Source organism: Schistocerca americana, chromosome 2 (assembly GCF_021461395.2).
Source record: "Schistocerca americana isolate TAMUIC-IGC-003095 chromosome 2, iqSchAmer2.1, whole genome shotgun sequence".
Lineage (NCBI taxonomy): Eukaryota > Metazoa > Arthropoda > Insecta > Orthoptera > Acrididae > Schistocerca > Schistocerca americana.
In genome coordinates, this window is record NC_060120.1 from 878,352,981 (window position 1) to 878,375,402 (window position 22,422).

Sequence of the window (22,422 nt, forward strand, 5' to 3'; positions counted from 1 at the left end):
TGAAGTCGATAAAACTGTTCAAAAACTACAAAATAAAAAAAATTGGTAGGCTTAGATGAAGTCTCAATATGTGTACTGAAACAATGCATACAGATTAAACAAGGACCCTTAACAAATATAGCAAATGAATCCATCATATCAGGGACATTTCTAGAGCAGTTAAAACAGGCAAGATTTGTAGATTTACTTAGGGAAGGTAATGTAGAAGACAGAAAATTAATGGCCCATTTTCCTGCTGTCACCATTCTCAAAAATAATAGAAGCAGTTATGGAAGTCAGGTTAAAGAATTGTCTGAATGAATACAATCTTTTAAGCGAATCACAGTTTGGTTTCCGAGTCAACCATAGCAGAATACACAAAAGTTGTACTTGACGCTCTTGACAGAGATGAGTGTGTCAAAGGCATATTTTTGGAACTTTTTAAGACCTTTGATACAGTCGACCACAAGATTCTACTAAATAAATTAGATGCATTGGGAATAAGAGGGTAGCTAATTACTGGTTTTGATCATACCTAGCAGATGGGGTACAGAGACCTGAGATAACACATATATCAAATAGATCTAAACATTTATTAAAACACTTATCAGAACCAAAATACATTAATACAGTGGTTCCGCAAGGTAGCATATTAGGAAAAATAAGATTCGTGATATACATCAATGACTTTCACAGTAGTGTTACTCATGGTCAAAATTTTATCTCCACTGATGACAGCAATGTTATAGTCACTGATATGACAAGAGAACTCCTTGTAGAGAAAGCAAAGGAAACTCTCAAGGAAGTTTACGATTGGTCAATAAGCAATAAAGTTAAATTGAACACAAAGAAAACTAGCACCATGAACTTCAGTTTTAAAGGGAAAAATAACAATGTTAAATTAAATGTAGATGACACCTGTATAGATTGTGTAACAAATGCAAAATTTCTACGAATGAATATTGATTCTCAGTTCAAGTGGTATGAACACACAAAGATACTTACAAACAGAATTTCATCAGTACGTTATGCCCTTAGAATCCTATCATCAGTGCGTAACATGCAGTACCTTTGAGTTACATATTATTCATATGTACACTCAGTCCTTAGCTGTGGCATTCTTTTTTGGGGAACAAATGCACAAAATATGAACACAATTCCCAGACTCCAGAAAGGAGCCATAAGAATAATAACAAAAAATAGTAGTCGAGCTAACTGTAAAGATCTGTTAAAAACACTGGGGATTTTAACTGCACCGTGTGAATACATTTTAGGTCAGTTGCACACACAAAGAAAATTCATAATTACTGCACAAAAAGCGCTGTCCATGACCATGGAACAAGAGTAGACTCAACTAGAAAAATTAACATTATACTGAAAACAGCATTTTCTACCAAGTAAAAAGTTACCAAGAGAGATTAAAGAAATTCCAAAGATACACTTCTTTATTATACATTTTATATATCGAAGGATTACTTAGATGAAACAGAGTAGGGGTTTGGTAAAAAAAATATAAAAATAAATAATAATAATGATTATAAAACATCCAACATTCCACATAACACCTTCACTCTATGATTTTTTCCCTTCTTTTTCCTTTTCTAGAAAGGCTTCCCCCCAAAGTAATGCATAGCACAATACTAACACCTCTTCCTCTTTCTGAGCTCAACATGTCACTCATTATAGAGGGATGCTGACTCAGTTTTTCAAGATAGCAAATGGGAAATTGCGGTGCAGATATGGCCCAGAGATCATCAGTGTGTGTGTGTGTGTGTGTGTGTGTGTGTGTGTGTGTGTTTTTGTAATGAGTGAAGTGGTATGAAAAAATGTGTGTATAGTGTGTGCATCAACTGCTGGAGAGATTGGAGTAAGCAGTGTGGCATTACATTATTTAATAAGTTATCTGAAAAAAAAAGTATTGTATACCAGGAATAAATCTAATGGTTGTCTCTAACTAGAAGCGTGTAATTGTATGTGTATACGAATTAGCTTAATTTAAATCGGTCTAAACTTGTAAATACTTTGACATGTCCTATATCTTTGTAAAAAGAGATCTACGAATGAATAAAGCTACTATTACCACAACTACGTAAAGGAAGATGAAAATTTAATAGATATGAGGACTGTAATGCAGTTGTATGAGATAGAGCAGAAGAAACGATTACTGGAGCATATGGGCTTGGGAGAAGGAATGAGAGAGGAGAAAGACTAAATGAGTTCTGTAATAAATTTCAGTTAGTATTAGTGAATACTGTCTTCAAAAAACACAAGAGGAGTCGGTGTGCTTGGAAAATAAAGTGTGATGCGGGAAGATTTCAGTTACATTCCCACATGGTCAGACAGAGTTTCAGAAACCAGATACTGTATTGTAAAGCGGACCCAGGAGCAGATATATACTCATATCACAATGTAGTAGTGACGAAGTCTAGGCTGATGTTTAAGAGATTAATCAGGAAGAATCAATACAGAAACAAGTGGGATACGGAAGAACTAAAGAATGACGAGATACACTTGAAGGTCTCTGGGCCCATAGATTCAGCATTAATGAATAGCCCAGTACGCAGTACATTTGAAGATGAATGGACCTCTCTAAAAAGGGCATTCGCAAAAGTTGCAATGAGAATCATAGATCCAAAGAAAATAACTGTGAAGCAACCGTGAAACAGAAGAAATACTTAAGTTGATCGATGACAGAAGGCAGTACAAAAATGTTCAGGGAAATTAATCAGGAATGAAATACTTCGAAAGCGCAGAAAAGGTAAGACGGAAACGCTGCATGAAAATGAGAAGAAATCGAAAAAGAAATAACTGTTGGAAGGACTGACTCAGCATATAGGAAAGTCAAAACAACTTTCGGTGAAATTATAAGCAAGAGTGGTAATATAACGAGTGCGTCTGGAATTCCACTATTAAATTCAGAGGAGAGAGCGGATAGGCAGAAAGAGTACTTTGAATGTCTCTGTAAGGGGTAAGATTTCACTAATGTGACAGAAGAAGAAAGAGCAGTCGATTTAGAAGTGATAGGGGATCCAGTATTAGAATCAGAACTTAAAATAACTTCAGATTACTTAAGATCAAATAAGGCAGAAGGTACAGACAACATTCCAGCAGAACTTCTAAAATCATTGTGTGAAGCGGCAACAAAACTTCTATTCACGTTGTTGAGTAGAATGTATGTCTGACGACATACCATCTGACTTTCGGAAAAATATCCACACAATTCCGAAGACTGCAAAAACTGAGAAGTGCGAGAATTATCGAAAAATCAGCTTAACAGCTCATGCATGCAAGTTGCTAACAAGGATAATATACAGAAGAATGGAAATGAAAATTGAGGATGCGTTAGATGACGATCAGTTTGGATTTGTCGAGCTGGGAAAAGCGGGCTCTGTTAATCCCAAATCAGATAGTAGGAACGCATTCTAGGAAAGAAAAATCAGTAATCCGAGAAAAGAGAAAGAACAGAAGTGAATCACTTTTCTTTCCTATGTGGAGTCACTCTGTCAAGTTCTAGAAGTCAGTAAGGAGATTTAAATGTTGTTTGGAGACTCACATTCATCGTTGTGAGATACTGCTGTTCGCATTTTTCCGGATCCAACAACTGTCATTCGTGTATGCAATCGATGGCTTCAGGAGGTCTACAGCTATCATAAACAGATTACAACTCGTGGGAAGATAGTAAAAGCAAATAATAAACTATATTTCAGTATATCTATGGTCGAAAGTATTATGTGGCCAAATAACAGGCCTCATCTGACATAATTACGTATGTCTAATAGATTTCTTTCCTGTTGCTTTTGTATAAAACGGCGCAACAGGAAAACCATCCGACTGGTAACGCCAGTAGCCGAATTTTCATGTGTGGACAGTGCACTCGTACTCATCAACCATGTTACAGAGAAGTAATGGAGAATGGGGTTGAGACCTGGAGTGTGGTGAAATTTGGTGTGAAGATATTACAGAGAACATTTTTTTTTTTTGTGACGGTAAGTAGAAAGTTACACTTCACTGTTAGAAGCAGTACAAGAATTATCAATGTATAAGAAAGCTTAACTCAGAAAATGTTTTCGGTAAACTACCCTGAGCTTGAGAATTTATACTTTACTTTCGAGGCTCATAAAAGTAATTTACGTGTCGCAGCAAGTGGTAGCAACTGTAACAGGAAGTGATGCGGGAACACAAATCTTTAAGAACACCAAGTTAAAAGGCTGAATAAGTTTTACGAATTTCAGCAACCAATACTTCAGTCAGTATTATCCTTTAAAAATACTAAGTTAAAAGACTCAATAGATTGTGACAGTTTTAACAACGAGTCTTTCTGGAAACACAAACCTTAAAAACTAAATTTGAAACTGTTACAGTACATTATAACACTTTTTGGTAATCAATCCTGAGAAAATACAAACCTTAACGACTAGATTAAAAGATACAGTAAATTGCACAGTTCGTATACCAAGAGGTTAACAAACTCCAAACAAACAATCAACAAATTACAGGAAAACACCAAATAACTCACTAACAGGGCAGTAAAAATGGAAGCTCATTGAAAAAAAAGGTCACAAAACTTCAGGCAGTCAAAATTCACGTAACGAAAAGACCACTACGTTCACTCCAGCCGTGCTCTGGCGTTGAGGAAATGGCACTACAAAAACTTTTGACAGTCATAACACAACCGGCGGCAAACAGAGGATGGTGAACAGAATCCAAATCCGCCACCAGATGATGGCTACTTGTTCACTTGAAACTGAAATCGAGAGCACTCTGCCACGTTGCAATCATTCGAACAACTATGTTTACTGGAGGTTGCACTCGCGGCGGCACCGACCTCTGAACGCAACAGAGACATAGAGAGGCCCTGTAATTGTCGACTGCCAGTCGGCAACTGTCCGTTGCTGTTGTCCCCTGTGCATCCGTCATTCAAGTACTACAGACAGCCCAGCAATGTACAGTTCCCCTCCTCCTCCTCCTAGATAACTCGCTGGATTGGGCCGATGGTCAAAGACGTTCCTTCAACCGTCACAGGAGTAACAGTGCCACTATTCCGTCTCTATAATTAGAGTCATTTACTGCCGTACTGAAATATTTGATGAATAAATCGCAGATGTCTGCGTGTCGCCAATTACACTGTATCAAGACACAAATTTTGTTGCTGTTATGCTTGTCTTATTGTCATGAAGTATTACAGCTCGACACCCATTCAGCTCTGGATGGTACATCGTGGCTGCCTGAGGTCCATCAACCCTGCGTAAGCGACATCGAAGAAGTTACCTGCCCTCAGGCGCTAGGGCAGCTGCGGGGCACCACAAAACTGGGTGGTGAAGTTAAAGGTACTTTCTTCACTTGGATGACAAAGGAGGATGGCTGGCACCAATGCTGTCGGCGTACTGCACAAGCAGATGGACTATGCGTTTTATTAAATAAACACACAGGTCAGTTTTGCACCCATTCGTGATCATGACACAGGAGGGATGAGAAAGCGTTGCTGCTTCAGATTACGTTCAAATTTCGTCAAGCAGTATTGAGCGGTCGCTAGTGGTTCGATACTGTATACCAGGGCAAAGATTACTTTAGCATTATACTCCAAAGCGTCAGATCACGTTCAAGAAGTTTGCGCCCCACGATCTCCTTAGAGTAGATTTCAGTCATCAGGGTAGCGGGGAGGGGAGGGGCGGGGGAGAGGAGCTGCGGTAGGCAGGTGGCAGCTGTGTCGAACATTGTCAGGAACATCATCATCATGTTGATCATCGCAGTGCAAAGTGTTGTGAAATGCTATGGAATGAGAGATTCCATTGGCACCCTTCATGCCACTTCATGCGGCCTCTTGAGTTAATCTTGAGCAACGGTGTGTTTTAATGGTTTCCTTGTCATCCATAAAACAACCGTGTGATTTCAACGTTGGGTGTCACGGTTATAACATTCGTCATAGAGCCGTCAAAAGAAGGGGTGACATTTAGGCAAAACGGGGTGTGACGACGTTCCAATCGTGTGACACATCTACGATGACGTTGGAAAGAATTGTAGTGAAATTTTGTCCCAATGCCATGTCATTATCCTCCTTACAACCCACATGAACTTCTGAGTTGTGGCCTTTTTTCCGCATTTGTCCACACCTTGGTGTTTGAAGCTTCTCTGTGCTCGAGTGTAAAGTAGCAGGGGACCGCGCTTTTGCACGATTACAGAGGAAGGTAGCAGGCAGCTTTGATCCAAATTGAAAATTTATGCATTTCAATGGAAGGCAGTTACGGGTTTCCAAGAAGTGATATATTTTTTTAGCACCGTAGCTCAGCGGTGACTGCTAAGTGCAACTCTTTCAAAAGATTACATAATTTCAAAATAATGGCCAGAGACTATGAATAACTTTAGATATTTTCGTTAAGAAAACATATAATTGTGTTTAAAACATACAGAAAGCAACTATAATGTACACAACATCCATGCGTATGGTATGGGGTACCATGACCCACTAAACATGAAATACTTCAACAAAAGAAAAACTATATACATCAGAAAATATTAAAAACAGTCCACTGAAAGGGAACGTGATGAAATCAAAGGTCCTACTATTCGTGTGATAAATGTTTGCACGATTATGCACTCTGCTTTGAAAGTTTCGCGTTTTAGAAAGCCAAAAAAGTGTCAACGCGAGAAATGTTCTCTAAAGTTCTTTATATGTATTAACTACTGCCACCCCAAATGTTGTAGTAAGAGCCAGAAAACTGGCACACATTTAAAGCACGATGTCTTCAAAGGCAGGACACACTCTGACTTCAGTTCTATTTTCATCTTGCCAAACGGCGTCTGCACCTGCCAATCATCAGCGAAAGACTACGCCACGAGTCGTGCATTCTTACTAACCGTTCTTCAATGGGCCATGCGTGCGCCCCGATAGCTGAATCGTCAGCGTGACGGATTGCCTTCCTACAGGCCCGGGTTCGATTTCCAGCTGGGTCGGGGATTTTCGCCGCTCAGGGACCGGGTGTTGTCTTCATCACCATTTCATCTCCATCCAGCGCGCAGGTGGCCCAATGTGGCGTCCAATGTAATAAGACCTACACCAAGGTGGCCGGCCCTGCCCCGTACGGGGCTCCCGGCCAAGGACGCCATTTCCATTTATTGGACCATGCGCCGCGCTCTTCGCTTGTTGGCTTGCCGAAACCGGCACCTCTTGCTTTTTCCTGGCGTTCTGCTAAACGTTATAAAGAGTCATATTCTTAGATGTCGATACACAGAGAGTCTGTGATTTAAGAACACATGAAACATAGTCGGTACTCTAAGTCCTGAAAGTGATAGATAACTTTCAAAAATATCGTGGTTCATCGTTATTTAACATCCAGAACGCCCTCCTCCACTTACAAAGGCTGCGGAGAGAGGTGTCTTTCTGCTGGGTATCAGGGCAGATTGGCGACCTAAAGGACTGATGTAGCAGCCACGTATCCATAGATACTACATTGTGCCATCCCCCCACATTCTATCGCCTCGCTGTTGAGATACAGAGTCGTGTTTTGGTGGGATGAGGGGTGGCTGGAAGTGACAGACAGTAAACTGCCTCTAGTAAAGTCTACAACGTCGCCGTGGTGTACCTCCTTCCAGCCACTCAGTCCTCCTTACTCGTCTTCGCATAGGTCACAGTCCTATGACGCATGGATAGTTGCTCCAGCGAGAGGACCCTCCAATGTTTATCGCTTGTGGGCTACATACCACGCTACACCACATATTACCACAGTGTCTAGACCGTGTTTTATTTTCAGGCCAACGGGTGGCAGCTCATCTTTCGGCATATTTGTCCTCTATTTATATTGACAATCAAACGAAGGTGGAACGGCTTTTAATATTAGGTGTTCGTTCTATTTGTACCCTACAATTTTAGGGCGGCATTTTCGATGTATTATTAGGATGGCTAGCTCTTTCTTTGTAAGCGATCAGCCAGCCGCATATTCCTGTGCATCTATTTTAATTTTCCTCTTGTTTTAACTAGTTTTTATTTATCAGTTCTAGAACGTCAGATCGATTTTAAGACTATATATTCCGTGACATGAACTAGTGTGATCGTGTAAGTAGTCATGGATGTTATTGGGGGAGAGCGAGTGGTTTTTAATTCATATTGATTTTTATCTCTTTTGTAGTGTTATCTCTGTTTCAACAACGTTCTTCCTACTGGTTTAGTATCGGCTCTGATAACCTTGTCGATGAGCGTCCCTAACGCAGAGACACATAGACCACACACAATACACTACTGGCCATTAAAATTTGCTACACCGCGAAGGTGACGTGCTACAGACGCGAAATTTAACCGACAGGAAGAAGATGCTGTGATATGCAAATGACGAGCGTTTCAGAGCATTCACACAAGATTTGCGCCGGTGGCGACACCTACAACGTGCTGACATGAGGAAAATTTCCAACCGATTTTTCATACACAAATAGCAGTTGACCGGCGTTGCCTAGTGAAACTTGTTGTGATGCCACGTGTAAGGAGGAGAAATGCGCACCATCACGTTTCCGACTTTGATAAAGGTCGGATTGTAGCCTGTCGCGATTGCGGTTTATCGTATTGCGACATTGGTGCTCGCGTTGGTCGAGATCCAATGACTGTTAGCAGAATATGGAATCGGGAGGGTAATACGGAACGCCGTGCTGGATCCAAACGGTCTTGTATCACTAGCAGTCGAGATGAGAGGCATCTTATCCGCATGGCTATAACGGATCGTGCAGCCACGTCTCGATCCCTGAGTCAACAGATGGGGACATTTGCAAGACAACAACCATCTGCACGAACAGTTCGACGACGTTTGCAGCAGCATGGACTATCAGCTCGGAGACCATGGCTGCGGTTACCCTTGACGCTGCATCACAGATAGGAGCGGCTGCGATGGTGTACTCAACGACGAACCTGGGTTCACGAATGGCTAAACGTCATTTTTCCGGATGAATTCAGGTTCTGTTTACAGGATCATGATGGTCTCATCCGTGTTTGGGACATCGCGGTGAACGCACATCGGAAGCGTGCCATACTGGCGCATCATCCGACGTAATGGTATGGGGTGCCATTTCTTACACGACTCGGTCACCTCTTGTTCGCATTGATGGCACTTTGAACAGTGGACGTTACATTTCAGATGTGTCACGACCCGTGGCTCTACGCTTCATTGGATCCCTGCGAAACCGTACATTTCAGCAGGATAATGCACGACCGCATGTTGCAGGTCCTGTACGGGCCTTTCTGGATACAAAGAAGTTCGACTGCTGCCCTGACCAGCACTTACTCCAGATCTCTCACGAACTGAAAACGTCTGCTCCATGGTGGCCGAGCAACTGGCTCGTCACAATACGCAAGTCACTACTCTTAATGAACTGTGGTATCGTGTTGAAGCTGTACGTGTACACGCTATCCAAGCTCTGTTTGACTCAATTCCCAGTCGTATCAAGGCCGTTACTACGGCCAGAGGTGGTTGTTCTGGGTACTGATTTCTCAGGACCTATGCTCCCGCGTGAAAATATAATCACATATCAGTTCTAGTATAGTATGTTTGACCAATGAATACCCGTTTATCATCGGCATTTCTTCTTGGTGTAGCAATTCTAATGGCCAGTAGTGTAAATTCCTATCAACCATTAATTATACGCTAATCTACTTACGGAACTTTAACAAAACTGAAATAATCTGTATTTATGTTGCGCAACGCCCACAGACTTACAGACTTGCAAGATGCCAGTAAGCATTTTACCGTAAATATTGTTACATGGAGCGGCAGGTCGAATGCAACACAACATGGCCTACTTTCGCTGCCCGCAAAACCACAGTGTCAGAACGACAAATGTCGTTAAACTTGGAAGGCAGCGACAACAGAATGTGGGGTCTCGGAACGCGTCTGGCGGCAGTGGCGCCGCTCGCGTCTCAAAGGGAATCCGATTTCCAGAGCTGCTAACGAGACCGCGTGGCCCTGCCCTGCGGCCGCTCCCTGCCTACTCAACTGGCCGTCTGGCCGGAGGGCACCATTTCCTGCCGTGGCCGCTCGTTATGTCTCCCCAACCCGTGACACGCACCAAGTGCAGGTACTTACAGTCGCATTGAGCCTTGCAGTAATGTCACAGCAACTTCGATAAGCGACGAGAGGAAAGTAAAAAGGTATCGTCCTTGTGATGTCACACACTCAAGAGACGACAATAAAACTTTTGAACTGTTTTCTCGAACCCTCTTAAATGTTAACTATATCACTTCATGCTCAGAATTTGTTTTATACCTTAGGATTTTCGGTGTTTATTATGTGTGCTACTTTGCTTCCGCCGTTTTGCAACAGATAGCAGCAGCGGCAACTGGCGGTGCAGGTGTTATGTCACAGCACACAATAACCTTAGGTAGCTGTGATCATAAACAAGCCGGCCACTGTGGCCGAGCGGTTCTAGGCTCTTCAGTCCGGAACCGCGCTGCTGCTATGGTCGCAGGTTCGAATCCTGCCTCGGTCATGGATGTGTGTGATGTCTTTATGTTAGTTTGGTTTAAGTAGTTCGAAGTCTAGGGGACTGATGACTTCAGATGTTAAGTCCCATAATGCTTAGAGCCATTTGAACCATTTTTTTTTTGAACAGAAAACCATCAAAATATTAGTCGATTCGTGACTGCAGCCCTCATTCCTGACTCAGTACAGTGAGCTGACGGAAATCATGGGCTAGTGATTTGCGCATATACAGATGGTGGTTGCATAGTGGTGAAAAATGCCCAGGTATTTATACATTTTAAAGATTAACTGATAAGCGGCGCATATAAGAAAAATGAAGCTCACAATTTGTACTGGAAAAGGTGTTTAGCAACACTGCTTCTTTAATGGTTGGATGACCTTGTTGAAAAAGCTGCTTGAGAGTTAGGGGAAAGCTATTAGAGGAAATAAATCGAATTGTACACGTAATATTTTGCAACTTTCTTCGGGTGGACATAATAAAAAAAGAAAATGACAAGCTTAAAAATTTTTTGAAATAAAGTGTAGTTTTTATTAAGTAGTTAGTACGTAGGTAGTATTTTTACTTACACTATACTAGTGCAAATATGTTAGAAAGCTATTCTCAATCGCTGTACCTAACTCAAGCACCTTTTTCAGACACTAAGGGCATTTGAAACACTTTTTGATACGCTTTCTATTTTGTTGGAATACGACTGTTTGTATTCCGTAAAACAATATTTACATGGTACTCCATTTCCTTTTAAATTCAGAAAGGTCCAAACAGGTCCTTTCTTCTTAATGACCTTGAAACTATTCAATAGCCTAGTGTCCATAAGACCGTAAATAACACAAAGAGGAGGTTATGTTACTTCCCAGTCAACCCCGTTAGACTTGAATCTCTGTCAGACAGTCAGTCCACTGTCACCAATCCCAATCGACTAAACAACCCACAGATTTGCATGAATTAGCGGGAATTACCAGCCACTCACTCAAAATTCCATGTACTACCTGCTTGCTATAATTGCAATAGCACTAATGTTTACTTAGAGTAAACATTAGAGTAAAAAAAGTGCATCCTAAATATTTTAGTTAGTGTGTGACAAGTACCAATTCCAAGAATGGCCGATTCTCTAGGAATCGACTAGTATCGGAATCGAACGATTCCACCGTCTTGAGCATTGATTCTTTGTTATTAAATCCTGTTTATGTTAGTCTTTTCGTTTTATATTCACAGCAGTGCAGTCATACGAAATTAGATAAAGAAAGGGGCAGCATTAAAACCTGTATGCTGCCTCAAATGTCTCTAAATCTGACATTAAACTTTTTTTGTTGTTTTTTCACTGAAAACAGTTAACTTTTAAGAATACATTTATCATCAAGAAATACATGCCACCTGTTTAATACATTTAGTGATAATTTTGCTATCAATAATTATTCTTAATTAATATTTAGAGGTTTTCCATGGATTATAAATTGTATTACATCACAAAGCGCTGCACTAAGGACAATGTTTTCTATAGTGGATTATCACTGCACAGCTGCTGAGTGGTGTGTGTGTGTGTGTGTTTGTCTGCGTGCGTGCGTGTGTGTGTGTGTGTGTGTGTGTGTGTGTGTGTGTGTGTGTGTGTGTGTGTGTGTGTGTGTGATTATATGTCTGTTCGAGAAAGAGACCACGAGTGAAGAGCAGGACTGGTAAAAATAAAAAGGATACTATAAATGTTAAGCAACTGTCGGCAACACGCACTCTTCCATGGCACAGCAAGTGGGAATGGTAGTAAAAAGAACATGTTTCGCTCTTCTTTCCTTTCGTTCTCATTAATAAAGGCTAGGGTAAACACTTACAAGCTTCTGATATCGAGAGTATCGTCCCATTCTCTTATTTTAATTGGTAAATTATACATAGTAGCAGTAAAAAATTTTAAAATTCCTTTTTTTATAAATGCCCAGATTTTAGGCATTTAAAACTGCTTTGGGCAAATTACTATGCAAATGCCAGTTTATAAACGTCCTGCCCACTCGGCATTTGCCTGGCTCGCATCACTATGGTAGTGTCACGCACACAAGGCACGGGAAATTCCATTTCTCGACTAGTTTGGGAATTTATCATTCCGAGATCCACACTAGCAGGGATGTACCAGAATGCCAAATATCTGGCATTATCTCTCACTATCGACAACGCAGTGCCCGACGGCCTTCACTAGACGGTCGAGACTAGCGTCGTTTGAATAGAGCTAACATACAAGCAGCAGTGCGTGAAATAAGGACAAAAATGAATGTGGGACGTATGACGAACGTACCCGTCAATACAGTGCAGCGCAATTTGGCGTTCATTGGCTATGGCAGCAGACGGTCAGCGCGAGTGCCGTTGTTAACAGCACGGCATCGTCTACAGCATCTCCCCTGGCTTCCTTACCATATCGGTTGGACCTTACGTGACTAGAAAGCCGTGTCCTGGTCAGATGAACGTCGACTCGAGATGATAAGAGCTGATGGTAGTGTTCGGCTATGGTGCTGACTCACGAAGTCACGGACCAAATTACTCAACAAGGCACTGTGCAAACTGGTGGTGGCTCCATAATGGTGTTGGCTGTGTTAGGATGGAATGCACTGGGTTCTCTTGTGCAACTGAACCGATGAGTGACTGAAAATGGTTATCTTCGGCTACTTACAGACCAGTTGCAGTCATTCATGGATTTATGTTACCAAATAACGATGGAATGGCAATGTGCCATATCCGTGGGCCATAGTTGTTTGCGATTGGTTTCAAGAATATTCGGGACAATTTGGGCGAATCATTTGTGCACCTAGATTCTCAGACACGAATCCCATCGAACGTTTACGGGACATAATCGAGAGGTCAGTTCGTGCACACAATCCTGCACTGGCAACACTTACACATTACGAACGGCTATAGAGGCAGCATGGCTCAATATTTCTGCAGGAGACTTCCAACGACTTGTTGAGTCCATGCCATGTCGAGCTGCTGCAATATTCCGGGCAAAGGGAGGCCCGATACTATATCAGGAGGTATCCCATGATTTTGGTCACCTTAGTGTGTATCAAATTACGAGCCCAGACCTCTTCATTTGTCGGAACTCTCAATTTTTGAATTTAAATGAAGAAATCTACAGATGAGGTTCCTGAAACGCTGAGTGAGACCTATGGTGAAGGAGCTGTCAGCGAAAGAACACGCAAGAAATCGTTTTCAAAACATCCAAAACGCTGACTTTGACGTCTAAGCCCGGCATATCGGTGATCGTTGAACGTCTTCAAAGCTGCTTAAACGAACCGAAACAACCACAGGAGATCTTTATCGAAAGCAATTAATGCCTTTGGACCGAGCACTGAAAGACAAACGGCCACAGTACAGCGATATGTGCGGAAAGATCATTTGCAGCATGACAGTGTCGCAAAACTAGTGAAGATGTACTTGGAATCGTTAAAAGGGAGAGTCTTGCATATATTGCTCCCTATGACTACCACCTTTCCGCATCTGTGGCAGACGGCCTGGTTCACCAGCACTTCCAATCATACGAACAAGTGCCAAATTATAGCCTTCCAGAGTGGCCGAGAGGTTCTATCCGCTACAGTCTGGAACCGCGCGACCGCTACGGCCGCAGGTTCGAATCCTGCTTCGGGCATGGATGTGTGTGATGTCCTTAGGTTAGTTAGGTTTAAGTAGTTCTAAGTTTTAGCGGACTGATGACCACAGCAGTTAAGTCCCATAGTGCTCAGAGCCATTTGAGCCATTTTTTGCAACATTATATCGGTTTATGGATCTCCTCAAAAGAAGCCCAGTTGTTCCACATGGAATTAGTATGTTACCAGAAAGACGAGAGAAAGTAGTAGCCATAGACGGCCAGTACCCTGAATCAAAAATGTTTTGTTTTTCGCAATAAAGCCTCGAATTCGAGAAAAATTGGCGGAAGCAAAGTTGTAGATCTAATAACAATAAAAAAACGGAAATTAAATTCAAATAATTGTAAATACAGCTAAAACGCTCCATTTGAAGCATGTGATATCTAGCATTCTGCTCCTGCTTTCGTAAAGCTCATTCACAGTGGTATTTTATTTTGGAAATTACGTTTCCGAAAATGGGATACGAATGGTATATAGTACCACATTGTAGAAATACATTTATAAAGACTTCTGAAAAACTGTTTTTGAATCTTTCAAAGACTGGGAAGATGCGTGAAATGTGGCTGCAACTCACTCGTAATGATCGCAATGAGATGGTGGTCACTACAAGTGTTAACTCCGTGAGGATCATTTTGAAGAAATAAACACTCCATATGGAACCTATTATTCTATTAGTTGAAAGGTGGCTTTCCTAACTAACAATGCCTCTTGGTTACAGGTTCAGTCAACAAAGCATCTGGCTTGTGTTCTGTTTTCTATGTGCAATCATAGTATTTCTGGTTTTTTTAATTACTTCATTGTAAATGGCGTTTAAAGCATCATGTCGTATTGAGGAAGAACCGTGCCAGATGTGTACGTTGAATCACACTTCCACACACAGAACAATTACACTTGTGCTTTGTTGTTTCGTAGCTTCTATAGTTGCTGGGGACTTAATTAATTAATTGTGTTAACGGAAATTTCGTTTCATTCTTTGTTGTTATCCTATGCAGTCAGATTGCGGAGTAATACTAGTCAGGGCCAACCGGTTACGAGACTGCGCAACCGGACAGTCAGCTACAAAACTTGAAAATATTTGCATAATATTTAATTAAGCCCCCATGCACGTGGCGACCGCTGCTTCGGATCGTTCCTTGGATTTCTTTTGATAGTAAAAATAGCAGACAATTGTATTGCTGTAGTAATTCGTAGTTTAGTAATTGTAGTCTATATTGCATGTGTAGATTTGGTAATTGAACACTTGTAGTTGTCTTGTCATTCTTCTAATGGTATTTTTGCAGAATTTAATTTTTGATGTCTTGTATACGGGTTTGACAATTTTGTGCAATTATGAAGATTTAAATTGTTCGTTAATCGTGTTTGTCGGAAAGCATTTCGTGTGAATTGTATTGTTGGAGATAAAGTGTCATTGTGTGTAATTTTCGTATAGTGACGAGTTTTGTATGTTTTGTAAATGATTACGCGATCGATGAAAAAGGCAAAACTAATGGATAGTCAGAATGACGAAATTGTTGACATGGCGAACTCGCCAACACAGGAGAACAGTATGATGAATAATGAAGTTGCCGGCCGGTGTGGCCGTGTGGTTCTAAGCGCGTCAGTTTGGAACCGCATGACCGCTACGGTCGCAGGTTCGAATCCTGCCTCGGGCATGGATGTGTGTGATGTCCTTAGGTTAGTTAGGTTTAAGTAGTTCTAAGTTCTAGAGGACTGATGACCTCAGTAGTTAAGTCCCATAGTGCTCAGAGCCATTTGAACCATTTTTTTAATAATGAAGTTGAAAACAATGTAACAAGTCGGGAAAATAGTCCGGAACCAGTTCAAAATTTTTCACAATCAAAAAATATTCAGAATACGAGATTAACGACAGAAGATTCTGGAATAGTATCGAACATAGATAGCTTTACAGGTATGACGAAAGAAGTTGGTTTTGCGGGAAATGTTAGGGGTGAAAAGAATTTCACACCAGTTAATATGGAGCAGTTGATGAGTGCAATATTAAATTTGGGATCACAGTTAGGATCTGAATTAAATAGGAACAATTAAAACAGATATGGGATCAATGGAAACACGGTTAGACTCACGAATAGGGACATGTTTTAAAAACATGAAAGATGAATTAAAGAAAGAAATTAGAGAAGAAGTACAACCGATTTTGAATGCTCACAATAATAGATTAATTTCAATAGAAATAAGACAAAAGGAACAAGATAGAGAAAAGGAAGAAAGAGATCGCGTGATAGTACAAAAATTTTCAGAGTTAAATTTACAACGTGCACACGATAAGGAAGAAATATTTGAAAGAATCGAGGAATCCGTACCAAATGACAGATTTAATAACCTAACACAACAGTATGAACAGTTAACTACTAAATGTGTCAGTACTGAAACCCGAGTCGCGACACTTACGGAAGACGTAAATAAACAGAAAGAAAAAATAGGTGACTTATCGGAAACAGTTGAGGAGATTTCAGATAAATTGACAAATCTTAGTTTACATGGGGACGGAGATTCAGATGATACAGCTCCAATGCCATTTGTAGAAACCGATGAGTACCAGAACATAAATAAACATGTTGAAAATCAGGGAAAATTTAATGAACGCGTTAAAAGGGGTTTTGAGGCATTACGAAAGCAGGTCAAACAAATTGAAGGAGAAATCGTAGGAAAAGACAGCAGAAGAAATTTAGAGTCACAGATAGCAGAAGGCTTTGAAGAAAATAATTTATTTCATTTACAAGATGCAACAAGAGAGCGCCAGGCGCGCGAACTTGACAATAATCGACATTCGGACTGGGACAGACGCGGTAGGTCTTTGTCGCCATGAGGTGAAAACTTTGACTATAAATACTTTTTAACTGTTCGGAAACTTAAGATCTTTCGCAATTCTAAGAATGACATACATCCATGTTCATGGTTAGATCCATTTACGTACGCACTTCCACCAAATTGGCCCCTATGTCACAAACTGGAATTTATGTGCGGCTATTTAAGTCCTCAGCGGATTCACTACACTAAGTGAATATGTGCTGTAGCATGCACAGGGCCCCGAGCTGTAGTGGTGCTATTTCCGTTTTAGTTTTCTGCGCTGCTGCCTACTCTTTTACTATTCTTTGTATCTATCAAAACAACTCTTCAACTATCAATCTATCTAGAAATGCACTCGGTAAAGAATAACTGGATATGACTATTTTACCCAAAAGTGATTTCGGAAATTACCATTTGGACTTACTGTGTCTTCAGCAGCATTCATCCGTAGTTTGAACGAAATTTTACCTGTTTATCTTCGTGACAATATTACTTCATATGTTGACGATATTCTTATTGCTAAATGTTCTTGAAGTGAGCATAACAAAATTTTGGATTCATTGTTACGTATTTTTGCAAGAATTGGCGTTACAGTGAACTTGGAAAAATCTGAATTTGGTCGTTCTCAGGTGAAATTTCTTGGTCATATTATTTCTACAGAAAGTATTCTTCCTGATCCAGAGAAACTAGACGCTATTCGTAATTATGCTGTTCCTACCACAAAACGTGATGTTCGTAGTTTCCTTGGTGTCTGTAATTTTCTTAGACGCTTTTTTAGATTGGACGATTTGGCCACACCTCGTTTATGTGAACTATCAGGAAAGAATTCTAATTGGTGTGGGGATGAGGAAGCTCAATCAGAATTTGAACAACTTCGTGATGCTTTAGTTGCTGCTCCACTTCTTTCACATCCGGTTTTATCTAAATATTTTTGTTTGGCAACAGACTCATCATACAAAGGCCTAGGTGCACATTTATTTCAAGAGATAGAAGAAAACGGCGTTGTAGTACAGAAGACTATTGCATTTGGAAGTCGTGTTCTCTCTAAATCAGAAAAGAATTATTCGATTACGGAACTTGAAGCCTTGGCTGTTGTTTGGGCTTTCACAAAATTTCGGACATTTTTGTTTGGCAGACATACTAAGGTTTACACCGATCATCGAGCTCTGGAATTTCTTATGGCAACAAAATTAACTCATGGAAGATTGTCACGATGGGCGTTGTATCCACAGGAATTTGATTTTAGTATTGTTTACATACAGGGTTCTTCAAATATTATTGCTGATGCTTTATCACGTGCACCTATGGGTTTCAAACAAAGTGCTAAAGAGGACTGCAAAGAAAACAATTATTTTTTGATGTATATTCAAGGTGTTGCGATTGAAAATTTTATTTCGTCTTCGCTCCAGGACATCGCTAAGGAGCAAAATAAGGATCCAATCAGGAAGGACATTAAGGAGAAGTGGAGGAGAAAGGAAAGCATAGCGATTAGACAGTATTATTTACTTCGCGATGATATTCTTTTTAAACGAAAATCGGTCGACAACTCTGTTTGGTTAGTTTGTATTCCTGATGAGTGGGTCAATAAATTGATTTGGTATACACATTTCAGTTATGCACACTTTGGCCCCAGAAAACGCTTTCATAAATTACGAGAAAATTGCTACTTCAGTAATATGGAAAAACGTATTCGATCTGTTCTTGCCAAATGCAAATTATCTCAAAAGGCTAAGCAGCCAACTATTTCTCACAGAGCACCGTTGTTTCCTATCATCCAGCGAAATTAAAGGACATGGCTGCAGTCGATTTGTTCGGTCCAGTGGTCCGTTCTACTAATGGTTTTGCGTACATTTTGGTAGCAGTGGAATTGACATCAAAATATGTGTGTTTTACACCTTTACGCAAAGCAACAGCTCGTTCAGTATCTAATGCTTTCATCAAACATTTGCTTAAAGAAGTGGGTCATGTTGATAAGGTTATATCAGATAATGGATCACAGTTTCACTCTAAAGTTTGGCTTCATACTCTACGGCGTCGTAAGATTAAACCAATATTCATTTCACTTTTTCACCCTCAATCTAACGCTTCAGAGAGATGGATGAAGGAAATCAATAAATTGTGTCGACTGTATTGTCATCAGAATCACAGAACATGGGATCAGTATCTTCATATTTTTCAAAACATTCTGAATGAACTTCCTAATGATTCAACTTCTTTACCGCCTATATTGACGTTAAAAAATAAAGCGCCGACAAATCGCATTTCTGAAATCGTTCCTTTCCGCCTTCACGGAAACTGCGGCATTCTGAAGTTGTCAACCTGGCTCTACAAAATATTGCATCCACAGCTGCTAGAAGAAAGAAATCAGCTAAGCGTCCTGGTCGTTTAAAAACCTTGTCAGTTGGTCAAAAGGTGTTAATGAAGTCTCATCGTCTGTCTCACAAGGGAAAGGGCTTGTGTCGCAAATTTTTTCTGTTTTATAACGGTCCATATAGAGTTCGCAAAATTATTCATGATAACACTGTCGAAGTAGAAACTCTTAAATCTCGACGCTCTAAGGGAATACATCATATATCGAACGTTAAAATTTTTGTGGAATGACATACTTTTGAGAAACTGTTATACGTAAACACGTAGAGAATACAATGATACCGCGCCGTGTTCCGGCGGCGGCACATACACAAAGCAACAGTTAAGTCTGCGCGCCGCACAAGGCGGTCGTTGACCGCAAACAATTACTTCCTACGTCACGCGTACCTACAGCTGATCGAGCGCTCAGTGCGAATGCACTGACAGCCGTAAACAAATACACAGTCTAATTTCTCTGATTAAATTCAGTATAAAGCTATAGTGATTTGATAAATTAGGTTATTAACGTTCAGTTTTTTTCATGATATAGTTGTATAAAATATTTAAGAACTTCAGGTAAATTCTGTGTGTGTCCGACGTTAAGAGGACTTGCTATCGAGAAAATTTCAGGAAGAATGTAATTTCGAAGAAGAAAGTAATAAACTAAAAAGGTAACTATTAATTGAGTTTATTTTTCAGGTAACATATTTCCACTTAGGTACGTACTTTAGACGTAATTTGCTGCTCGCGATTACGTGATTTATACTTTGTGTTAACTGATTTTGACAATGATTTATTAACGAACAGGGTTGTTACTCGTGTATATTATGCATCGCTTGGCTGCTATGCTTTTTCACTGATGTCAAATTTTTTTTTACTATGTGCCTGCTGTGCTTATTTATTTAAATTATAATTGACACCTGATTAATTGTGTTGATATGGTTAGGTGTAGGTTATACTTTGTGATTTATCTCCTTGTGTCTTCATGTTTACTTATTAAGATTACATATGAACATTTATTTGCTTATGCTGATATGATGCTAATGACCTGTTTATTATCTAAGATATATATTTGCTGCTTTGCGTATGGATCGCATATTTACACATTTCTGTTTCGTTGTCATAATTACTCTTTAATTTGGTATATAGAAATGCTGATATACTATGTACGAACATGGAGTTTAGGTCACACTATGGTATTAATTATAGATTGTTCGCTTGGCAGAGCCTCGTTATAGGGATTCTGCTACATCCACTTGTTGACATTCTGTTCTCTACTGGTATATTTACTCGCTATTGCATGTTTTGCTTACGCTCAGTGCCTTATATTTTTAAGATAAGAAAATGAACTGCTATAATTCTACGAACGACATTGGTACAAGAAACTTCATTGAAGTCACATGAGCTGGAGGTTTTACGGAAGCTGTATAAATTTGTGCTAATAGGAAGGAAGCTAGCGACATGACATACCAACAGTAGTTTTAGACCATTGCCAGTTATTACAGTGCATTCTTCGTGAGCAGTTGAAATAACAAGTGGCACTTGACACAAGAAATACTCCACATGTTTGCTTCTGTTTTGCCATAATTCTTAAAGTGGTGTACACACTGTGAAATATTACGATCATTCACACTCCGTACTCGTACTTACTTACTGAGAGTTATTCAAACTAAAGGCTGTTAGAGGTCATGTATGCATTTCTTTTATTTAATGATGGACAAGGTAACCAAAATGTATTTTATAATTCATAATGAGTAAAAGATTTGGGTCAGATGGATTACACAGAGGTTGTGTGTGGACATTGTGTCATCGGATTGTATGGGATGATGAATTGAAGTTTGCACTAGGATTTTATCTGTACTTGTTCGAGGAGACTGACTAGAGGAAAGAGTTGTTATGGAAGTGAAATGATATTGGCGATAAGGTTTATATGTGTCGACGTATTGAAGAGGTATTATTGAGGTATTGAGAATGTGTGAAGTTGATGATTATTGGAGTTTTGGTGGACAAGAGGTAAGGTAAATGATATTGATGAAAAGGTTTATATGTATCGACGTAAGAGGTATTATTGAAGTATTAAGATTATGTGATGCTGATGATTATTGGAGTTTTGGTGGATAAGAGGTAAAGTAAGTGAGGAGCATATTTTTTTGTTGGTTTATATGGAACAAGGAGGATGAAGATGGCAGACTAGAACACTCAAGTGGAAGGAAGATTGTCTACACACACACTTTTTTTAAATCAATAAGCAGGATATACTTTTTTTGGAGAGAGGAAGTAATTGCATATCTTGGCACACTGACAGTTGTTCAGCAACCGTACATTTTGATTTGGCTAGGCAAACATTGGTCTTGGCATGATGAATATGACGTTGACTAACTATTATTGACTATTATACACTGCTGCCACTACTATTTGATACAAGTGTTGACCATCAAATTTAGACAGAATTGCATTTACACAGTTAACACTATTCAATTAGAAAGATGAGTGAGTGTGTTTTGTGTGTTTTCCTTTCCTAATCCCAAATAATTGGTACCGACCTATCTCCTAAATATTATTTTACTTGTTTGTTGTGGCTTGCACTGACACCCATAAATATTATAGGTTTACTGATTAATAATAATTTTTCCTAAAAGCAATTGTATGTGCCTTCAAACTGTTGTTCGTGCTTGCACCTGTTCAACATTGCTGGGTGCCACTGATGGAACTGCTTCTACTGACATAATGTCACTTGTTGGTGTCTGCACCTGTTCAGCATTGCTGGGTGCCACTGATGGAACTGCTTCTACTGAAATGATGTCACTTGTTGGTGTCTGCGCCTGCTCAACATTGCTGGGTGCCACTGTTGGAGCTGTTTAATTACTGCTGATGAAATGTTATGAGACTGCTATTTGCACCTGTTGACCATTACTGGGTGCTACTGTTGGAACTGTCAACTACTGTGAGGAGTGCCACTTGTTTACTGAACTATTGACAAGATTTTATGAGAATATTTGTATAAACTGATTTTTTGTGTATTTACTGTTTATGAAATGTTATGAGACTCTTACCTGCACATATTCGTCATTGCTGACGCTATTGATCGAATTGTTTAACCACATGATACTTGCGTAAACTATTATGTACAATCACATGCATGCAAGCATTTGTATTCCTTACTGTATTTTATATATTATGTTATTGAAGGGTCAGTGCAAAGCCAAAATTT